Source organism: Rattus norvegicus, chromosome 19, assembly GCF_036323735.1.
Source record: "Rattus norvegicus strain BN/NHsdMcwi chromosome 19, GRCr8, whole genome shotgun sequence".
Lineage (NCBI taxonomy): Eukaryota > Metazoa > Chordata > Mammalia > Rodentia > Muridae > Rattus > Rattus norvegicus.
In genome coordinates this window covers 54140592-54156810 of record NC_086037.1, presented here as the reverse complement: position 1 = coordinate 54156810, position 16219 = coordinate 54140592, and the positions used below count along the sequence as shown (strand labels likewise).

The following is a 16219-nucleotide window of genomic DNA, read 5'->3' as shown; positions in this document are numbered from 1 at the left end:
TTTTGATCATGTCGTTTTGTCACAGCACTAAAAACCTTATCTAGGACAGATACCTCTGGCAAAGGGAAATCTGTTTCTCCAATAGACTCTCAGTGGATATAACAACTACACTTCAGGAAAGGCCCCATGCTCAGGAGTAGCTGGCCATAGAAACGGAACTCAGTGGTATTTTTTTTTAATTTTATTTCATTTTTCTTTGCTTTTAGTTTTTTTTTTCTTATTGGTCTTCTGCCTCTTTGTTTTGATTTTCATTTTTGTGGTTTTTTTTATTTTTAACTGAAATTAGATTTTTCCATACAGTAATTTTGGTTATGGCTTCTTCTCCCCCAACTCCTCCCCATCCTCCCACCCACATGAATACATAACTTTTGTGCTCTCTTACCAGAAAACAGACATTTAACAAAAAAAGGGAAAAAAAGTAAGAAAATAGAAATGAACAAACCAGAATAGAAAAACAAACAAATGAACAGAAAGAGAGCCAAAGAAAAAGTACTAGAGACATGGATACAGAGACACACATATTCAAATGCACAGAAATCCCCATAAAGACACAAAATCGGAGACCATAATGTATAAGCAAAAGACGTATGTGTGTACGTGTGTGTGTGTGTGTGTGTGTGTGTGTGTGTGTGTGTGTGTGTGTGTGTTGGTGGGGGGAAGCCCAGGCAAAGTATTATGAGACAAAAACATACAAATAAACTTTTCAAAAATCCCACTGAGTTTGTTTTGAGTTGGTTTTGTTTTGCGTATCCACTACTGTGCATGGGGTCTGCCCTTGAGCGTGCTTTGTACGCCCAGTGAGTCTCTGTGGGATGTGAGGTAAGGGGAACACCCATCCATTGCTGGCAGGAGTGTACGGTCACTCTGGAAATTAATGTGGTGATTCCCCAGGAAGCTGGGAATCGCTCTACCCCAAGTTCCAACTGAACTACTCTTGGGAACATTCTCAAGAGATGCCACATCCTGCTCCAGAGACACCTGCTCAACCTTATGTTCATAGCTGTTCTATTCACAATAACCAGAAGCTGGAAATAGCTTACATGCCCACTGATGGGTAAACGAATGAAGAAAATATAGCACATTTACACAACAGAATATTACTCAGCTGCTGAAAAAAATTCATAGGTAGATGGATGGCGCTTCCTGGGCAAGATAACCCAGACCCCTAAAGACAAATATGGTATATAGTCACTTATAGTCGGATGTTAGCTGTTAAGTGTTTTATAGGCATGCTACAACCCACATAACACAGAGGTTAGGTCTAGAGTCAGGATCTAGGGGTGAAGGATGGGTCTTCCCAGGAAAGGGAAATGGAATGGTTACTAATGGATGGCTTTAGGGAGGAGACTGGAATAGAAGGGTCAAACAGGGTAAGGGAAGGAATATAGGAGGGACAGCTAAAACTAAGGGTCATTTGAGTTATATGGAAACCCACTACAGTTTACATTATTATAATATACAGTGTATGTTAAGAATATATCTAGTTCCCACACCCACACACATATATGAATGAAATCACCAAACAATGGGGGAGACAAAGCTATAACTAGCCATATGTCCCCACCCAGGGGAACCTCCAGTGTCAGGAACGAGCTATGTCTAATTGAGTTGTTGGCCACAGGGCCCCATAGAAGCCGCCATGCAATCCATACTCTCGTCAAAGCTACTGGTCGCTCTGTACAAACTTACTGTAAAGCTCTGCTGCTGAAGGTGACACTTAGGTAATTTATTGACCATGGAGGTTGAGACTAACTGGAACCTTCGCCCCTGCTGACCAGGGTCTGTGGTACTGGGAGGTATTTGGGAGCTACCAAAGGAGAGAGGCAAACACCAAAGCAGCTGCAGTCACTTCAGTCTACAATGGTGACCTGCCTGCAAAGTACACTGGTACAACAGTGGCCTACAAGTTGCCGTAGTAACCAACCACTGACTGGATTTAAGGCCACTCTGGAAGACAGAACCCATGCCAGAGACTGAGCAGTGGCCAAAAGCCTGAGACCACATAGGCTGTGGACCCAGGGGAAAAACAAATGCTACTGTTCTCCTAAAGGAACATGGTCATGGCTGATTCCTAATGATGTTCTTCTATATTCTTATATCAATGCCCTGCTCAGCCATCATCAGAGAGGCTTCCTCCCGCAGTGGACAAGAACAGACACAGAGACCCACAATGAACCTTGGAATGTTCTGTCCTCCGTGGGTTGTCTCCATCAAATCCCTCCCCCTCAGGGCTCAGGGCGTTCTGGGGAGGAGGGGTGGACAAATTTTAAGAGTGGGGTTAAGGAAGGAAAGCCTTCTAAATACGACAGGACTGATGCACCCATGGACTCAGAGGGTGGCAGCACACACAGGGGCCTGCACAGATCTAAGCCAGATGAGGTCCCACAGCGCCATCCCTAACCCAGAACCCAGCTCCAATGAATAACTGCTCCCAAAGAGAAAAATAGTTTTATATCTTTTATTTTTGTTTCTTGGATTTCTGTTTGTTTGTTTGTTTTTGAAACAGGAGTAATAGAAAAAGAAGTTGGTGGGTAGGATCCGAGATGAATTGGGTGAAAGAAAAATCGTGGTCGAAGATATGACAACCCTGATAATCACTGTCCGAGGCATCTATGACATATGTCAAAGTGTGGGGGACTAAACAGCAAACATTTCTCACCCTTCCAGAGATCGGCGATCCGAGATCTCTTCTCAGTTTGCAAGTGGCCAACCTACTAAGTCCTCACATAGCACTTATTTTCCTTTCAAAATACTAATCCAATCTAAGATGGTCTAGCCTCTCACATGGCCAGAAGCGGAGATGGTCCAGCCTCTCACATGGCTGGAAGCGGAGATGGTCTAGCCTCTCACATGGCCGGAAGCAGAACTCCTCACAGCCAGCACCTGAGCCTGCATCGTCCAATTCATACCCACAACACTCCTCAGGTTGCCTTCCTTATCATCCATCAACAAACCATGCTTCCCAGGGCACGGATGCTTTCCTTTATGCTGACCTGCCATACTCGCCTTACACATCTGCCCGGATCTCAGCTTTCCAGGATTGACAGAACTTGCATTTCTTCTATATGTGTCTTGTTTCTCCAGTGCTCATTAAGTTTACAGACTCCCCCAGTTCTCCAACCATCTTCCCTTGGTCGAAAGTTGCATGCGATCGCCATTATTTTTGCTTGTTTCTTTTGCCTTATTTCACATACTCAATTTCTAAAAAAGAAAAAAAAAAGAGAGCTTGGAGAAACAGGATACTAAGAGATATCTAACGTGTGTTACTTTTCCTTCAACATGCCAATTATAATTAAAAACAATGTAGCCATTTACAATTCACACAGTTCTTTATTTTGACAGCTAAGGATTTTGTTTTCGGTTTTATTGATGAAAGAGAAATCGTGTTGTATCCACAGCACTGGAACATTCCCCGGTTTGTGTTATCCACGGGGAAACCTGTAGTGGGATGTGCTCCCGCGGTATTAATCTGCTTTGGAACAGGCGGTGCTCATGCCAGATACAGACTGGCAGGAAGCTGATGAGGCAGCACAATGAATGATCTACCATAAAGGCCATGGGCAAGAGGTGGCCATTAGTCTAGAGCTCAGTAATGCACTCTTCAAGTACATTACTCGCCAATCCATCAGGCAACCTGCTACAGGACTGAGAGATCCCAGCACTTTTAAATCTGTAATGCGAAGGGTGCCAGCCTGCCCTACATGCCCTAGGTTACAAGGGCACAGCAGTGTGGGAGAAAAGCAATCCATTTGGTGTCATAGCCAGTATTTTTTCTATTCTTTCTTCTGTGTGTACTTAAGAAATGGTCCTTCAATTACCCATAGATTAATAGTGGAGAGAAGGCTCTAGTGTCTTTTATTAGCATTAACTACGGATAGATAGTCCCCCAGTGTCTAATCAGCAGACTTTTCATTAGCTGAAGTAAAAGAAAAATTATGTAGGGAAATACATTGTATTTTATTCTAAAATATAGATATTTTATTCTGTAAATTATCCTAGACTATCAGAAACCAAACTCAACTTGGTAAATAAAAGCCTCAGAAACACGATGCACTAAAATTTAACTGTAAACCAAGAGTAGTATCTTCTTTCTTATTCAGACAGTTTTTACCAAATTTAGAGGCTATCCATGCGTAGGCATAATTACAGTGGCAAGTAAAGGACCAGGTAAAAAGTGATGGTGTTTGCTATTATAAAACCCCTGTATCTATAATTAATAAACGTGCAATTAAGCATTGTCATAAGACACAGAGAGGTTATAGGCTTTGTGAGTATTATTAGGCATATTATTTATCCTGAGCTTATCATTTTATACTTATTTAATGTTACAATGCTTTTTAATGAAAGTAAACATCATTGTGATTTTTTAAATACTCTTGTTTGGTAGTATAAAAGTTTGACAAGTCTCTGTTGATAAGCCCACTTTAAAAGTATCTTGGAAGATTCAAAGGCACGAGTGTGACCCAGAACCCTCAATGAGTCTGAGGGGGGAGAGAAGGGTACTGATTGCTCACTAGAGGTCATAGTCAATGGTGCCTTGTGTCGGGAAGCCTGTGTGGTTCACTGTAGTGGCCAGCAGACAGAGAACTCTTGCCCAGGAAAGGTGTGGGGTCATTTGTTCTGCATTCGGCTTAGAGGTGACTATGTTATGCCATCACTGCATGGTAACACGGCTTTCTCAGCCTCTAAGTTAGAGCCAGTAGCAGAGATGCAACACAGATCATAAGACTACATTCACTTAGCACGTACTGTTTCCCAGCTTCTTCACTTCTGATACGGATTTAATAACCCCATCAACTTATTCATCATTTAAATGATACCCCACCGAGGCCATGCTATTTTTTGGATAGGAGAATAGAGAGTTTAGATGATTTGTAAGATTACATGAGTCTGAGTTTGAATCCAGGCAGTATGCCTCTAGATATCGTTACTACCACTTGATAGTGCTTTCCAAAATCTTCTCAAAAGTCCCACGCTTTAAACTGCTGCACGTCTTGTGTAGGGTGCAAGCCTTTTTATTTTTAAAATCACCATAAGTAGTTTTGATGACAGCTGTGCTTAAAAATCCACGTGCATAGATTGTCCTAACACCGTGTTCCCCAAGCTTGGGCTTAGATTCTAGTTTTAAACTACAGGAAGTGACTTTATACATCATTACCCTGCCATGACCAATTTGCTATCAAATGATACACAGAGTTGAAAGATAGAATGGGTCTGTTCTCCTCTTCTCTGGTTCTGCAGTACCAGGAATACAGAGCTTATCTCTAAGCACCATAAGTAAACAGAGAGTCACAGAATGCTCCTGATACAAGGAAATGCAGCCCGTGCAGGACAAGGTTTGGTTTAGGAGAGTGAGGCTATTTGGTGTTTAGAAGGTCAGTTCCACGGGACAGGCGTGGGAGCCATAGATCTGGAGAGCTGCAAAGGGACTGAGGTTAGGTTTTTCTTAATGAGAATAGACATCGCTGTCATTTTACTAAACTAAGGACAGAAAGATAAAGAACACATGGCCCCTGACTCTACATATTATATAGTATATATAAATTTAAATAGAAACAAAAGAAAAATTGATATTCAAATGTTTTAACTCTAAAATGGTGATTAACAAAATATATTAAGTTTTAATTATAAACTATATAATCATAAAGTTTTAAAAAACTGTTGTGAGAACACAAGTGAGTGACTCATTCATTCTGTTGGAACAAATCAACGAGGAAGATGGGATTCAGGGTGAGGTCCTCAACATTTGAGCTGAGTTAAGAGGCTAAGCAAAGAATTTTCAGCTAAACCAATAAAGGCCACCCCATGGAAATGGGACAGAATGAGAAACTAAATGAGAAGCATTTAGGGGCGTCCAAGGACTTTAGTGTCTCTTCATAGCAATATTCAATAAAAATTGATAGTATTTTAATTAAAAAATCCTCCTGTATTCTTTGCACCCTTTACTGAGTGGCTTTTAAATATTTCGTAAGACCCCCAAATACTAGGAAGACCATAACAGATAGCAGTACATTACTGCTTCCCATGAGAATAGACCTGTGCCTCCCATGAGGGTAGACCTGTACATCCCATGAGGATAGACCTGTACATCCCATGAGGGTAGACCTGTGCTTCCCATGAGGGTAGACCTGTGCCTCCCATGAGGATAGACCTGTGCTTCCCATGAGGGTAGACCTGTACAAATGGGATGCAGGAATATGCATAATTAGATCAAGAGACATATGGAGTATGTATTAAGAACATGTATCCATAGACAGGAGCCTAGCATCATTGTCAGAGAGACTTTGTCTAGCAACTGATGGAAACAGATGCAGAGACCCACAGCCAAACATTAGGTGGAACTTAGGGAATACTGAGGAAGATGGGGAGAAAGGATTGTAGGAAGCAGAGGGGTCGAGGACACTGACAGAAGATAACCCACCGAACCAACCGAGCTAGGCTCATCGGGGCGCATAGAGACCAATGGACAGTCAGGGAGCCTCATGGGTCTGACCCAGGTCCTCTACATAATTGTGTAGCTTGATCTTGTGCCATGAACAGTGGAAGCGGGGACCATCTCTGACCCTTTTGCCTGCATTTTCGACCCCTTTCCCCCTACTGGGTTGTCTTGTCCAGCCTTAATATGAGGGGAGGGGGATCTAGTTTTACTGCAACTCCACAGGGTATGTCTGGTTGATATCCATGGGAGGCCTGCCCTTTTTCCAAGGGAAAAGAAAAAAGGGGGAATGGATGGGGGCGGAGGGACTGGGAGGTGAGGAGGGAGGGGAAACTGAGTTTGGGTATAATATATAAGAGAAGACTAAAATTAATGATAATAATAATAATAATAATAATAATAATACAGAACACGAGTATCTGAGACAACATACCACAGATTGAAGCACTAGCCCTATCACTTCCCAACAATAAGATGCTGCCCTTCAGGGATCAGCTCCTTGTCTATGAGCTGTGCGTCATACCATCGTCCATGCTCTGTGCTGGTACTTGTCCATTTCCTTTGAAAGAAACAAACAGAAAAACAAAAAACCATAGGAAAAAAAAACCTCAACAAAAACCAAAACAAAACCTGACTATTCTTTGTGTTTTCACTTCCTATCTGGAGAATAATTACCATTAAAAGGTAATTAACTTTTCTCTTCAACTAAATTGTCTCCTAGTTTCACCAAAGTGGGGGACAGATGAAAGCTCTCAAGTAGGAAGTCTGTGCTTTGAAGTGTCTGACCGGTGTCAGCGCCAGGACACTTGACTCTTCCAATGTCACGTGCAGTTAACTTAGTGCTTATGAGGAGCCTAGGGATTTTGTTCGAAGGGAAGGTATTCCTGCAACCAAACAACTAAATATTCGGGATAAAAGATTTACAACATCCTTTTAAACATATAGCTGAGTTCACAATAAAGTGAAGAAAATCCTCAGAGGCAGAGAACTAAGGAAAGCATGAACCAGGGAGGTAAACATGCTACAGCCAGCAGGCGCCCTGAGGGCAACTGCCAATCCCCAGAAACCGAAAGCATCTTACTTAAGAAGTTGGAATGGAATCCCTAAGTTGAAATCAGGATTCTGGGAGACCCACCTTTAGTGAAAGAATAGACTACAAATTCTGCGTTGCCAATGGAGAAATAATAAAACGTCTGGTTATCCTGACAGAGGTTAGAATGGACAAAAAGTCTCTTACCAGGGTCGGTGGGGTGATGTGTAATTTATAATCCAAACAGGGATTATGGGGAAGGATTTTTATTAAGAACAATGTCAGAACAAGAGGCGTTAAAATTATGACAGTCTTAGGCAAACCGGATGTATGAGCATTGTAACTTGTAACCAGGATAGGTGAGCATTGTATTGTAACTTGTAACCACAGCTTAGCTAGCACAAGGGGGTGGAGAATGCCTGTTGAGGCTGAAAAGATACAAGCGAGAAACAATCTTTGGTCAAGAGTTCTTTTCAAGCACCCAGAGGAAGAAAATTCAAGTGAATTTTAGGACAATGTGTCCTCAGCTATGATCTCATTCAATCTGCTCAGCCTTCCCAGTTCACTTATGATGGCAGAAACAAATTTAAGTGTCACAAAATTCACAGGGGGAAAAACATACTATGATGAGGAATAGCAGAACTAACAGAAAAAAGCATGACAGAAATTACAGCATTGCAAGAGTCGAATCATAAATATTAAAATATAAATATATTTAATATGCCTAAAGAAAGAAATAAAGACATAGAAGCCAAGCCAGAAATAGTAGACGACAGAAACACAACCTCTGACTTTTAAAGATAATAATTAAAATTGCGATTTAGATGAGGGACAGGGGTCAATCCATGGGTAATGAGATATGGTTGGGCAAGTCTAAGAAGTCCTAGTGTGCTCTGGATGTAGGGCTAGCAAAGATAGCACCCTGGGCTATATATTTGGAAAAGCTAAAAGGAAGGCATTCAAGTGTTTTTACTACAAAAAAAATGTGATTAAGGTGATATGTTTAACCTCACAGTCAAAGCATAAGAGCTGGCCATTACTGTGTATAACCTTTGTGCTGTTAGGTACCAACCAATATAAATCAATATAATTAGAACTAAAACCTGGGGTCTAGTGAGATGACTTAGCAGGTAAAGGCATTTGGATGTGCAAATTGGTAAAGTGGGTCCACATTGACAAATACATGAGACATACACAAACATATACATATCAGTTGTAAATAAAACATTAAACATTAAATATAAAGTTTAAGAGTCAGGTACAACATCAGACTTGACACAGATGAAGCAAGAATTGATGACTGGGAGATAAAACGGAAAGGAGATCATTCAGAACGAAGCATGGAAAAGCATAACTAGTGAAAATACAGAAATAAATTGATATGTGAAGGAGAGGATGGGGTCTCATATATGTAGACTTATAGTATCAGAAGTGATAATAAAGAAAATCAAAGGCAATACTCGGGAAGTAATTAGTGATCAATATCTACAAATGTACAAGTGAGCCCTTAGGGTCAGGATATGACATAGCAGAAATAAAACTAAACACACGTACACTCTATCAGGCAGATCTGTGAAACACCAAGCAGGAAAGACAGTATCTGACCAGTTAATAGACGGAATGGTCATTCATGAGGAAGGACAACAACTGTTTATAAAACAGTTACAGTGTTTCAAATTCTAGTTAGTAGGCATTTTGGGGCCACAATATGGCTTAGTAATTTGAAACTACAAATTCCAGAGTTGATGAAATGGCAAATGTACTAAGAATACAGGTGGTACTTGGCTCAGTGTGAGAGGAAAGGGTTTGTATACCGGGAAGAAGGAAACTAGAGTTTAACCTCTGACAACAAAGTGGCAGTGAAGTTATGGTCAGCACACTCTTGATAGTTGGATTAATACATATATTAATATATATGCAAATATGTTTAGAAATACCAAAATGAGTCAGACTCAATGCTACAGCAACACCATGCATGCAGAGTTTGGTTTCAAAACCCCTCTGTCTGCTGTAAGCAATTACATTCCATGGAGTAAAAGCTAATTTTAGGCTTGTTTAAGAAGGTATAAGATCAACTTAGAGATAGATTAATTAATTAATTCCCTTCTCGCCCCTCCTTGTTTCAGGCAGAGTCTCACTACATAGACCAGGCTGACCTTGAACTCACAGAGGTCCACCTGCCTGTCCCCCTCAATTGATGAATTTCTTGCTTCAGCAGCTAAGGAAATGCTTAAAACATGCTGGTTTGTATCAAAAGACACAGCTAAAGGGAACCCCCTTGAAAGATGTGGGGCCATTTGTGCATCAAAAAGTGATATTAAAAGATTAAAATGTATAAAATGTAAAGTGAATAAACACATTTAATAGAGAAGAATAAAAAAATAAAATTAGCATTTACAAACATACATAAACAAGCAGAAGGGGGTATGAAAGATCTTTAACAATAAATTATTGAGTAGCAAATAATAGGCTTGTCATTTACGGTTGCCAAAACAAACCGAAGTTGGCGAAGTTGGCGAGAAAGCCTCAGACCATCTACTCCCCACAGTGCCTATTGATAGAAAAACAGTAACTTAGCCTCTGGTGAGATCCTAGCAGATGCTAGACCTAGCATAGTACCCATGTGAGGAATTAAACATTACCAGGGGCCTTCTGCTGAGAAGGACTGCAATGTCAGCTTCATGACCCCCCAGACCCATGTCTACCATGAATACAAAAAAGCAGGTCACATAAGAAGAAAATCAGGCAGGGAAAAGGGAGGAAAGGGAAGGGGTATGTTTACTGTTCCCTAGTCTTTCTTATCTTTTGCAATAAAACAAAGCAAAACAAAACAAAAACAAACAAACAAACAAACAAAACCCCAACAACCAACAGCACTGAACATTCCCCGGGCAGACAGGTAACTGTTTGAACTGCTCTTGAAGCTGTGACCATTTGATGAAGGTCTAGCTAGCAGATTACAAGCATAAATCAATTCTCAAGTTCTAGGAAATGTCCTTATTGTCAGGGAGAAGGATTATAAGACTGTTTCTCACTTCCTCCCTCTCAGTGACTAAATGCAAACACAAGGGCTGGAAGCCAAACAGCCTCCCTAGACTATGAAGCGATCGACCGCCATTGAGCATGTGCGAGAAACCAAGCAAGAGTCAAGATCTCCCCCAACCCCCAGACCCTTCACACTACCCTGGCTCTCTTACCTCTAAATTTTAACTACGTAGAAAGTATTTCTTTTGTGAGCTATTACTATACTTTTGTTTCTGCTGAGTGTAGCCAACCTTATTAAAAATAATACACAATCAACTCACAACTCTTAAATATGGACAACTGAGTGTCTAGTCACTTTTAAACACAATTTGACATCTACTGAATTGAAGATGGAAATATATTAGAGCCCAGACACTCGAGAGTTGGGTTTATAGCCTACAGACATTTGCACGCAGGGTTGGGGAGGTAACAGCAGGGATTTCAGGGCATCATTACTGCAAAAACAACAATGGAAGAATCTTTCCCTGTGAGAAAACTGTATTTGTACAGAGGGTATCCATTCCAGAGTAAAATGAACAAAGCTACAGGATCCAGTAAGTAAAATTTAAAACATAAAGGTGAGCGAAAACAGGCAAGCAACTGAATGGTCAAGTATGATGACATGTCTATTAAGATGAAAAAAAAAAAAGGTCTTCGGATGAGATCAGTGGGTAGATCACCTGTATAAATGTCAGGACTTGGTTCAGATCTCCGGAACCTACAAATAGTCAGCCCTAGTCCTATCTGACTGTAATCCTTGCACCCTGGCAGAGAGATGGGAGAATCACCAGAAACCACAGGCTAGCAGTCAGCGACCACCAGAAGACCCTGTCTCAAACAAGGTGACGGGTGAGCATTGACACCCGAGCTTGCTGTCTGACCTCCGCATTCATGCCATGGCGTGTGCACAATCACACTCAGATACAGGGATTCACACGTGTATACACAGAAGGATGGGGAGGGGGAGAGCGAGCAAAAGTGAGTGCGAGCATGAGAGAGTGAGAGAGAGCAAAAAAGAGCGAGAGAGAGAGAGAGCAAGAGAGAGCGAGAGTGAGCATGAGAGAGTGAGAGAGAGCAAAAAAGAGCGAGAGAGAGTGAGCAAGAGAGAGCGAGAGAGAGCAAGAGCGAGAGAGCGAGAGAGCGAGAGAGCGAGAGAGAGAGAGAGAGCGAGAGAGAGAATTAAAAACACCCCGGCATAGAAAATAGTACCTATTTAGTACTCTGCGGTACCTAAAATAGTAATAGCCAAAGAAAACGACTTTAACATACAGATGATCAACATTGTCTGCTAGAACCTCCCGCAAAGACGGATGTGTCTATCTGCACTCAACATTTCAACATCGTAGCCATTAGCCAAACACAGCTAATAGTAGGAAGGAATGGACTTTTATGCTTTATTTCATTTTAATTCAGTTAAGTTTCAATAGCTACATGTGACTAATGACTACCGACAGGCACACAGGTCTAGACAATAAATCCTATAAGAAAAGCAGTTTTATAGTTCTTTGCCTATGTCTTTGGTGTATAATTCAAAAGGGAACTTAAAGAATTATGATAATGCTTTTAATAAATCTTTTATTTCTATCTATGCACATGGTTTACTGACGGGTTTCAGCAATTATATCAGTAAGCATGCACACACACACACACACACGCACGCACACGCACACACACACACACACACACACACACACACACACACTTCCCATTGGTTGAAGTGGTGGATTCCTATAATCCTGGCATTTGGGGAACTGAGGCAAGAGCATCATGAGTTCAAGGTTAACTTGGGTTCCAAGCAAACCTGTTCTGTGTAGTGAAATTCTTCTCAAAAACAAAAACGAAGCAATCGACCAATGGGAAAGAAACATTTAAACAGGAAGATAAGCAAATAAAATCAATTCGGTTCAGGAAAATTCACATACAGAGGCATCAATTATGAAAAACTTGTATCTCATTAAAAGATGTGTTTCACACCGATTTATTTTATTTAATAATTCCTTATCAAACGTTGATGTGCTGAACTTGATCAACACAATACCTTGATACAAAAAGATGTTTCAGTGTCTAGGGGAGATAGTCTGTCCACAGCTTGCCCCAGGGTCTTGCACTTCTTATGGCTCTTGTGGGCTGAAAGCCTTTTCTGACAGCTGTAGTTTAGGTCCTGCCCAACAGATGTCGCTGTGTTTCTCTCAGAAATTTAACATGTTCTGCAGTGCTACAGGGGTGCATGGTTTAGGATCCATGGGACTATAATCTTTCAGACACAGAAAGAGCAAACCATAGCTAGTGGAAATATGGATGGACTTCATTTTCTTAATATTTTGAGATACTGTTTAAGAGTCATTCCACCATAGGACATCTGCAAACTGGTAAATTTTAAAAGGTATAAAGGTTACATAGAATTGGGGGACAGATCAGTAGTGAGTATGTCTAGAAATTAAAGTGCAAAGTATAGGTTAAACATCTTACAAAATGCGCACGTGAACACACACATGCGCGCGCGCACACACACACACACACACACACACACACACACACAGAGTCATGAAACAGTATCCTTAATCTGTTAGGTGTGCAGAAAGAAACATTCAGCTTAGAAAATAAACCCATCCGGTCTACAACTCATCTTTGCACTTCGGAAGCTACTGCAGAGGACATGGCTAAGAACAGTGGACCATCCTGGGAAGACTTAAATGAATTAATGAGAGAGGAAGTTGAAGGAAGAGGAAGATTGGAGGGGGTCCTGTGACGTAGGAAAGAAGAGTACCGATGTAGGAGAACCCATTAAGAGGGCATAAAAAGCAGGACAAGAGATTATGAGCTTCTTTAAATATAAAATATAGATAATTATACCTTCCTAATTCTGTTTGTTTTTTCTTTCCTATATTTTCTACAAATAGTCCCTTATCTACAGTTTCAATGGGAAGTCCCTTATCTACAGTTTCAATGGGAAGGGAATTGTCTGGACCACACCCCACATGCACATGCATGCACACACACACACACACACACACACACACACACACACACACCCCACATGCACATGCATACACACATGCACACACACATACACACACACCGCATGCACATGCATACACACATGCACACACAAATGTGCACATACACCCACACACCCCTTGAATAAAGCATCAAGGCAGCATAGAAGCTTCTTCAGCTCTGAACCGGTGAACTCATTTGTAAACACAGCAGAGTCTAACAGCGGATGCCTTGGTTATCACTGCTCAGATGATGATGCTGCGTCATGGGGAGTGACAGCTTTCTAGCATCAGTGAGGACCAAGAGAGCAGAGGGTCCCATCTTTTAAAAAAAGGCATATACAGAAATAGCTTCCTTTCCAGTCACGGTATGTGATGAGAAAATCAGTGTTCTTTCCAATGATTCCATTGTCTAAAATCCACATCTTTTTACACTCTGCCTTCTGGAAACTTTCAGTTCCCTCTTGATACAGAGGGGCCAGTAACGGTCACTCCACTGAGTCCTGCCCTCCGTGAAGAGCCTGCCTGTGAAAGCTCTGGACTGTCCTGCAGTGACGTGCAACTTGAAAGATGGTGGCTGCTGTTTGGTGAAAACCTGCCCACATCCGAAGCATGCTAGGCACGGCCTGGAGGACCACTTTTGTACTTCTAGAGGTCAATTCATGGTGTCAGGGGTTATTCAACCAGGATGACCAAACAATTTCTTCTAACTCTGATTGCCCCTCACTAGTTCATTTTCCTTGACTCCGGGCATTCTGAAACGAGTCCTGCTCTCCTGAATTACCCTTTCCAAGGTTTCTAGATGAATCTTCTGCTTTGGGGCACCACTGAGGTTATCATCACTAGTCCACAGTTAAACTTATCACCACCCTCCTCTACTCCCCACTTCTTTCTCTGGTTCTATATCTACTAGCACCCAGAGAATATTGTGCTTTAAATACCACAGCTGCCCCTGGACTGATATTGATAAAGGACTCTCTCTCTCCACATAGTCATGTTCACTAATTTTCTGTTAAAAGTCAGTAACACCATGGACATCCTAGATGCATAACCTTGTTATTGTTTTTTTTCCCTGTGATGAGAAATTCTGCCAACCCTTCCTTCCTAATAATTTGGAATAATTTTTCATCTGCACCACTGTCTCACTGTACCCATACTTCAGTCTTAAACCCTTTGCCCTTAATTAGCAGATGGTTGGAATGGCTTGCTAGGAATTCTCTTTATTTGACGTTTCCAATAAAACCACATCGGGGGAATATTTATCCAACATTAATTATTCTTTAGCTCAAGTCCTCACAGCGACTGACTATAAATAAGTTCATTACTCAAAGCTCACAGGGCTAGTGTCTTTTAGGGAAACTTTCACTTCTATAAAAGTAGTCTGGTTGCAGCTGGAGGGATGGCTCAGTGGGTAAGAGGGCTCGCTGCTCCCACAGAGGACTCTACTACAGTTTCCAGCACCCACCTCAGCAACTCGAAATCACCTGGAAATCCAGCTTCAGGGGATCAACAGCTCACTACTGGCCTCTGAGGGCACTTGTACTCAACATTCATAATCCGCCCCCTTCCACACGCAAATAAAATTATAATTTGAAAATATTCTCTCTCAGCTACACTGCTACATTTGCTCTCCTCAGGTATTTTTTTTTCCCTTTGCTCTGCCAAAGGTACACACGACATTGTCCAATCGGGGTGAGAGGTCATGAAAGGCAGGAGGGGGGATTTCTCATGACGATGATCTGACCTGTCACACAGGGAAGAAATTCAAGAGTGTTTGTTGCTGTCTTGATTTGGTTGCTCTGAATCTTGCTTTATTTGTTTACCTTTTCCATCTTTAGAGGCTCAGTTTTTACCTGCTTCAGAACGGCCCTCTGCATTTAACTTCACGGGTCCTTCCTGTGCATGAATAAAATATAACCTTTGTTTAATGTCTGTGTGCTTCCCTTAGAATTTTTAGGTGTGAAAAAAAATGGATAGACTGCTACTTTAGAATACTCCCATTTCATACGGGATGGTTATATGTATATGCACACATCCCTGGTCTTCAACGTAGGACACAAAATAATGGTGCATTCTGTTTAATTTCCAAATTAGATGCCACTATCAAGGATCCCCGCTTTGTTGATGGTGCCAAGGTACCTATGGTTTGTATTCAGATTTGGAAGTCAGATACAGTAACCACCCATGATCGGTCAACCAAGGACCGATCCTTTCAGCTGTTACTAATTTCATTGGTACAAGATACACTCATTGGAACAAAGACAGCCCAGCAGTCCCAGCAGTCTTTGCGTCACTATTGAAGTACTATGGCTTCCATTTCTTCTTCATTGCTGGGTAAGCCATCATAAATCAGGCATGACCCTTCTCTGAAAAACAGAGGACTCTGCCCAGGGTTTGCCTACTCAGGTATGAGCCCGTAATTCCACCCCATGCATGGCAGAAGCTCAGCTGTGCCTGTCTGTACTGCTTCTCACAACGACTACGTGGTGTGGAGTAGGCTCAATATTCGAGTCTATGCACACATATACTAATGCTCTCTGTTTGCTTACCTAGCAGTAACAAGCAGTGATTTCTGGATTCAGCAATAGAGTTCCTGATAAATGCCTCCTGTTCTGGTGGCTTAGGCTTATCTGCCCAAAGCCAAAAGAATCCCTTCTTGATTCAAAATACTTAGTATCGTTTTCTGACCCAGGAAAAGTAGCAATGCTTTCAAGAGAGAACATGGGCTTATTA

General features: G+C 41.5%; 1 long non-coding RNA gene across 1 annotated transcript in view; it reads right to left on the bottom strand.

The window, feature by feature from the left end:
• Positions 1-2485: 2485 nt before the first annotated feature.
• Positions 2486-16219, bottom strand: part of LOC134483641 (uncharacterized) — a 37390-nt gene continuing 23656 nt past the window's right edge. Inside the window, exon 4 of the long non-coding RNA XR_010060474.1 lies at positions 2486-3201. This is a non-coding gene — a long non-coding RNA (uncharacterized LOC134483641). The remainder of the gene's footprint in view (positions 3202-16219) is intronic.